Source organism: Schistocerca gregaria, chromosome 8 (genome assembly GCF_023897955.1).
Source record: "Schistocerca gregaria isolate iqSchGreg1 chromosome 8, iqSchGreg1.2, whole genome shotgun sequence".
Taxonomy (NCBI): Eukaryota; Metazoa; Arthropoda; class Insecta; order Orthoptera; family Acrididae; genus Schistocerca; species Schistocerca gregaria.
In genome coordinates this window covers 454988264-454996592 of record NC_064927.1, presented here as the reverse complement: position 1 = coordinate 454996592, position 8329 = coordinate 454988264, and positions in this window count along the sequence as shown.

Here is an 8329-nt window from a genome sequence, read left to right as displayed (position 1 = left end):
TGGTTTCCTTACCAGGGCATTTATTACACAAACTCATCATGCAGTGTCACAGACCATTAAATTTCTGCAACTCTTTGTAGTTACGATCACCGAGTTTTGCACCCGCAGTCATCAGTATGACATTTTGATGATATAAACGAACGCATACGGAGTGTGTCCCTCAGGATCCAGCCAAAATACACCACTTAGGGTGGAGGTCACAAAATTCTGACCTTCCAATTTTGCATTCAGATGAGAATTTTGGAAAGCTACATCAAGTTCATTTAAATTTGACAGCACTATTCGTTTCTGCTTTTCTACTTTAACTCCATTTATAACAACTCTTTTGCTATCTTTGCAACCTGGGCACATTCTACTGTTTTCTTCATCCTTAAAAAACTGCTGGATCTTTTTAATTGTTTCTTCACTTATACCTACTCCTTTCTTCTTTCCGAAAACTGGAAGAATACCTTGCTCTTTCACTAATTTTTGGGTTAGTTTAACCAAATGATGAGAAAAGTTGAATTCATAAACTATTTTTCTCTTTTAAGTTTTTCCTCTTTAGATGTCACTGGACATTTAATTTTTAATTTCTCTATTAAGCTCAAATATTCAGTGTTAGATGACGCTGGTGGCAGGTTTTCAATAATGTTGGTACCTGTATTATTAAAGCATGATTCCAAGTCTTTTCTAATTTTGTCTGAAATTTGTTGTACCTTATTTTCAATAGCTGCCTTTCTTTTTCTGCTACTTAATTTAATTATTTTTGAAGCAGGAGGTACGTCTGACTTAGAACAGGCAAAATCCAATATGCTGACAGCTTCCTCATTAGGAACATAAATGTCATTAACAAGATTACATGATTCTGGTTTTGGATTCACATCAAATATTTTTGAGTCACAATTTGGGCCCAGGGAATTTCCAGGAATTACATTACGTTTCACTTGGGAAGCTGTTTCACTCTCACATATCCTCAAACCCTTAGTAATAGGCTTTTTATGAACTTTGAGTGGATCACAGCACTTTCTTCCAAAAATACATTTCTTCTCATGACTGAAGAACTTACTCGAAATTTAAACAAAGTCATAATGCCACATCCAGCAACAATGTACTTCTACAATGCCACACCAAGCAATAATGTACATTTTTATTGACAATAAATGTAAATGGGCATTTTTATTACCATAACTCCTATTGTTTAATATTGCATTATTAAAAGAAAATAAACTAAATGAATATTGGGTGATGTGTTAACTAAATATATGCCATAATCAAATTTTATTAGAATGAAACAATAAACCATTTAAATAGGCAACTGCCATAAGATCACTTGTAGAGTAATGTGAATTATTTCTTCATTTTCAAAAATTCATATCTTTGTTCACAGTCGGATATCAATGTTGAAATTTTTACAGTACGTTGCTATCATATAGGTGTCCAAACTGTGCAAAAATCAAATTTTTATATTCAATCCCACCTGAGATAACTAACCCCAAATTTTACAAAAAATGGAAATTTTCAAAATTTATTAAAAATTAAGGAAACATTTGTAAGTGTTCTTGTCCTATATGATCTATTAGTGTACAATATCTAACTATAAGAAAAAAATAGACACACGTAAATCACTCCTTGTTTGTTATTTTTGCGCCAAAAAGTGGATTTTTGAAAATTTGGATACCAAACTTTTGGAGGTCATTTTGACAAGTTATTTTTGAATTTAGGGTATTTTGTGTAATGGACAATGTTGTAGAGGACACTTTTCTAAAAACAATTATGTCAATCGCAATGTTGTAACTTAACCCAGTGCAGAGATATTCAAATTTCCGGTAATCATCTCCAGACTAACCACTCGTCGCACGCCTACAAATAAAAATGGCGACCATCCAGTAAAGGAGCAAGATAAATTATTAAAAAAAAACTGTTTTGAATTTCTCAAATATAGGGCAATCACACACAAAAAAATTAAAATATTTAAAAAAAATTGTCAAGCAACCATCTCTGGACCACTTCATATGGATTGACCCAGGCACATTTAAAGAACTTGCACGCTTATGAGTGGAGAAGTTAGTATTGTCACAAACAGACCAATTTACACTCTCCAAAGATCTTGGTTGCTTGGATTTTGGTTTGACCCATGCTGAACTGGTTTCTTCCGAGATTTTGATCCATTTCTGGATAAGAGGAACACTTGGAGCATCATTTACTTGTGTGCAATCCACGATAACTGCAAAATTTCCTCCATGCTGCAGTTATCAAAACACTGTTTGTAAAATTCTTTCACACAGAATGCGCAGTCCACTCTCGAGATTTGCTTCATATCGACTGAATTTCTAAAGGCCAAGCAAGCTCCTCCAATTTCTTGCACATGCACAATGAGCTCTTCAGATATAAACTTTCTTTTGAGACTCGTGTATTACTAGATGGGCTTTACTTTCTGGATACACTTGCTGGATGAAACATGATTTTATCAAGTGTTGGTCTGCCAGAAATACTGATATAACCAAGTGGATCATGACAACACAATATTTTATTGTAATCTTGCAAATTGTTCTTCGAAACTAACAGTTGTCAATGTGTGCTGTAGTAAATTTAATGCGAGTGAATTTGATTATTTAGTGCAAGACTCCATACGTGTTTATTTCTCCCATAGCTATTGTAATTGGAATCACAAGTGATGGCAGGCAAGTGGCTCATTCTGCACAACTGGCATCATGTATTCTCAGACAGCTAATGAATGTTCAGTACTGTTCTGGGTGGTATGCTGTGAACATTGTTGCTAGTCGAGCATTAAACCATGATACTATCAAATTATTCCATTTATTGTAGTCCTGGATGATGGAGGAAAGTGGCAAATGCTACATAAGCAAGTGAGAGAGAGAATTTGCAGCATCCACACTTTCTTCAGCACAAAGCCCCCCTATGCAATGCTCATGTCGTCGTTACATTGCCCTCTTGATTACACCACAGGAGGGTACAAAACTGGTGGGCTGAAAATGCAAACACCCTTTGCCACGTTGAATAATGTTCATATTTTGTCCAATGGTTTTGAATGTTGCCTAGTCATTCAGCCCTGTATACTAGAGAACACGTTGTGGTAACACTACCTCAAGATGTGTCAAAAGAAAGGGTTTGATGACCTTCCCATTGTATGACATGTCAGTGGTGGTGTTGGGGACAATTGTGGTAAAATCTGGTGCCAGTGTGATATCATTAACCCATCTTATGTCTCACATGAACTAAGTTCTGACCCTTTTTTTCCACGGGTCGAGACCTTGCTGTTTGAAGCATCGCCGAGCCCAGGAGTGACACACTTGACACCATTACAGAGGAAGGTTGAAGGCACCTTTGAACCAAATTTCAAATTTATGCGTCTCAATTGGAGACAATTCTGGGGTTTTGAAAAGGCGATACTTTTTTGCGCAGTGTAGTTATCAGCAGCATTTTTTATCTCTGGGTGTTTGCAGTAAAGATATCTCCTCCAGTACACTTCATACTCACCACGAGAATATGACAAGCCTTCTAATTTAGTGTTTGATATAATAGGTTTTGTGTTTTCAGCTGCTTTGGCTATTATGTACTGGTGGAACTCAAATTTGGTGCTGGGGCAGGCGAATATGAAAACTACTGCACCAGGATATTGCTTCTGCTTTTTTTTCTGGTTACATGTTTAAGCACTGAAAATTTTTCATTTATTTGTTAATATTTTTGCTGCCACAGCTTGAAGTAGATTTCATGTTCATTTGTACAGAGTATTGCTTATAATCGTGTCAGTTGTTGCTGGTTTCTGTGCTGGCAAGTGTCTAGATTCAAATCTTAAGTCATCTCAAATGCTCCTTGCTATTGTGTTAAAGTTTCTTGTCATTGCAGTGTATAATGATTGGAACATATTGCATCCTAGTTGGTATATTCTAGGTATGGAGTCTCTCTCTCTCTCTCTCTCTCTCTCTCTCTCTCTCTCTCTCTCTCTCTCTCTCTCTGTCTGTCTCTCTCCGCTCCCCTCCAATACTACATTCATGGTCTCTTGATGTCTCATAATGTGTTATATCAACCAGTCCCTTCTTCAAGCCAGGTTGTGCTACAAATTTCTTTCCTCCCCGGTTCTATTCAATACTTTCATCTAATCTTTAGCATTCTTCTGTAGCACCATATTTTAAAAGCATTTATTCTCTTCTTGCTAATCTGTTTATCATCCACATTTCCCTTCTGAACATGGCTACATTCCATACAAAAACTTTCAAAAAGAACTTCCTAAAACTATATTTGCTGTTAACAAATTTCTTTCTTCAGAAACACTTTTCTTGCCATTGCCAGTCTGCATTTTATATCCTCTACTTCAACCATCAGTTATTTTGCTTCGCAAATAGCAAAACTTGTCTATAACTTTTAAGTGTCTGGTTTCCTAATTTAATTCAAGTACATTCCATTATCCTTGTCTTCCTTTGTGGATGTTCAGTTTATATTCTCTTTTCAAGACAGTGTATATTTCAATCAATTGCTCTCCCAATCCTTTGCTGTCTGTCAGAATTTCAATGTCATCAGCAAACCTTAAGGTTTTTATTTCTTCTCGCTGAACTTAAATTCCTACTCCAGTTTTTTCTTTGCTTTCCTTTATAGCTTGCTCAATGTACAGACTGAATAATTTTGGCAACAGGCTACAACCCTGTCTCACTCCCTTCTCAGCTGCAAGTACAGGGTGGAGCAGAGGAAACACACGTTTTTCACTATTGAATGACTGGGACACGGTTTGATAAAAGAAAAAAAAAATCATTAAGTGATAGATTTTTTTAATGCTGTTTTGAAATATACATATTGTAATTGGGTTCGAAAAATAACAAATTTGGATCCTCACACGAATGTTACACATGGCTCTCTCCAACATTTCATTCAATTTACTGATGAATGGAATTCTTCAGGTCATGATTGTGCAAGGCTTTGTTCATGTAGACTTTTGATTTTAAATATCCCCACAAAAAGAAGTTGCATATTGACAAATTGGGTGAGTGAGGAGGCCAATAAACATCACCATATCTCGAAATAACATGTCCTGGGAACATTTGTTGAGCCACTTCCATGGACATTCTCGCTGTGTGAGCTGTGGCATTGTCCTGCTTAAACCATATTTCTCTCTAGTTCACTTGACGTCTTTCAAGTTCTGGATGAAGAAAGTTGTTTAACATAGCGTGCTGATGTCACAGTAACTGCAGTTCCTTCCTCTTCAAAAAAATAGGGTCCAACAATCCCTACCAATTCTGACAATTTTGAACACTGACATAACCATCTACATGAAAATGTGCTTCATCACTCACGTGAACTGTAGCATCTGCATCTTCTGTAAAAATTTCGTACATTATGCGACAAAAGTCTCTGCGCTGCACAAAATCCCCTTCACTAAGCTGCTGGACGATCATTATCTTGTATGGGTGATGTAAGATGCGGTGAATCGAACGACATAACATTCCCAGCGCTACAGCCTGTTGTGTAGCAAATCATTCCAGACTAGCAAGAACTGCCATTCTCACTCGGTCTACCTTTTTGCGGAGTACGAACTGAATGGGGAAGACCAGGTGGTTTCTTCTTCATCTCAGATCCAGTACTTCTAAATGCTGCAACCCATTGGAGTACAGTGTTTTGATCAGGCTCTGCACCTCGACGTCCAACTCAAATTTTGATGGAAAAGACGTTGCACTGTGACTACGGAATCATTGTTTCTAAAGTACTGCTCGACAACGAACACACGATGCTCTATGCTCCAACACTCCATAGTGACAAACTTTTTTTATTTTTATTTATTTTACAGCTCGAAACATGTATTTAACATGCATGGGCAATGTTATAATAATTACATTTAGATTATTGATACACAGTATAAATAGATTACATGCTACTAAGTAAAGTATCATTTAATTATATTTAACATAGCATTCCTGAGGTCAAATCATGTCAGCACCATACTGTATGGACATTTCAATATAAGCCATTTTTTTAACTCGTTTTTAAAAATTCTACCAGAGAGCTGTTTGACGTTGTTTGGCAGAGAATTATAAAATATTGCTCCCTTAATGAATGGGGTATTTGTTGTTAGATTCAATCGTCTGCTCACCATATGAAAGTCTGATTTTTGTCTTTTCTTGTAATAATGGATTTCCGTATTCCTGTTTGTCACTTTTTCGTCTTTTTTAACTAATAATATTGATTGAAACATATATACTGCATAGATTGTCATAATATTAAACTTAATAAACAGGTTTTTACATGAAGTTCTGGGTCTTACTTTTGCCATAGTTCTTATTACTCTTTTCTGCATTACAAATACCCTTTTTATATTGTATTGACTACACCCACCCCACAATACAGGGTGATTCAAAAAGAATACCACAACTTTAGGAATTTAAAACTCTGCAACGACAAAAGGCAGAGCTAAGCACTATCTGTCGGCGAATTAAGGGAGCTATAAAGTTTCATTTAGTTGTACATTTGTTCCGTAGCACGCATCCAGCAAGCATTTGTTCGCAGCCCAGGAAAATCGACTCGCAGAGCTAGCAGAGAGCTGCAAATTCCACAATCAACTGTATGGAGAGTCCTACGAAAAAAGTTAGTTATGAAACCTTATCGTCTGAAATTGGTTCAAGCACTGTCTGCAGCTGATAAGATTAAAAGAATCGATTTCTGTGATTTTATCCTTGCTCAAATGGAAACAGATGAATCTTTCGTTTCAAAGATTGTGTTTAGTGATGAAGCAACTTTCCACACTAACGAGAAAGTCAACTGTCACAATGTCTGTATATGGGGCACTGAGAATCCGCGGGAAACAACTCAGTATGAACGTGACTCGCCTAAGGTGAACGTTTTCTGTGCCATTTCAGCCAATAAAGTTTTTGGTCCTTTTTTCTTCAAAGGTGCTACTGTAACTGGACTACAGTATCTGGAGATGTTAGAGAATTGGCTGTTCCCTCAGCTCAAACAAGAAGCACAACAATTCATATTTCAGCAGGATGGAGCACCACCACATTGGCACTTATCTGTCCGTAACTATCTGAACGTCAGCTACCCGAGGCGATGGATCGGCTGCCAGGCAGCCAGTGACACAGCACTTCATCACTGGCCTCCAAGAAGCCCTGATCTTACCCCCTGCAATTTTTTCTTATGGGGGTATGTTAAGGATATGGTGTTTCGGCCACCTCTCCCAGCCACCATTGACGATTTGAAACGAGAAATAACAGCAGCTATCCAAACTGTTACGCCTGATATGGTACAGAGAGTGTGGAACGAGTTGGAATATCGGGTTGATATTGCTTGAGAGTCTGGAGGGTGCCATATTGATCATCTGTGAACTTGTTTTTGAGTGAAAAAAAAAACACCTTTTTAAATACTCTTTGTAATGATGTATAACAGAAGGTTATATTATGTTTCTTTCATTAAATACTCATTTTTAAAGTCGTGGTATTCTTTTTGAATCACCCTGTACAATTCCATAAGATAGATGGGGATACAGCAACCCAAAATACTCTATTTTTATTGCTTCGATATCTAAATATTGAACTAATCTCCTTAGTAAATACAGACTACATGTTATTTTACCACAGACATGATCTATTTGCTGATTCCACAAAAGTCTGTAAAATAGAAAGAAACTTCCACATGGGAAAAATATATTAAAAACAAAGATTCCAAGACTTACCAAGCGGGAAAGCGCCGGCAGACAGGCACATGAACAAAACACACACACAGAATTACTAGCTTTCGCAACCGATGGTTGCTTCTTCAGGAAGGAGAGGGAAAGACGAAAGGATGTGGGTTTTATGGGAGAGAGTAAGGAGTCATTCCAATCCCGGGAACGGAAAGACTTCCCTTAGGGGGAAAAAAAGGACAGGTGTACACTCGCACACACACACACACACATCCATATTCCCCTAAGGGAAGTCTTTCCGCTCCCGGGATTGGAATGACTCCTTACTCTCTCCCTTAAAACCCACATCCTTTCGTCTTTCCCTCTCCTTCCTGAAGAAGCAACCATTGGTGTGTGTGTTTTGTTCATGTGCCTGTCTGCCGGCGCTTTCCCGTATATATATATATATATATATATATATATATATATATATATATATATATATATATATATATACCCAGAAATTTACATTCTGAACAGGTATTTTCCTGAATGTCCTCATTTAGAACAGTATTTTTATTTGAACTACTTGTCCTAAAATAAATTAAATTAGTTTTGTTAATAATGACCCTCAGGTTTTCTTTTCAAAATGTGTTTGGGCTTTTTCAACAAAATTCTGTACCACTGAATTTAGGTCATCATTACTACGTGCCCAGCAAACCCCAGAGGTGTCATCAGCATACA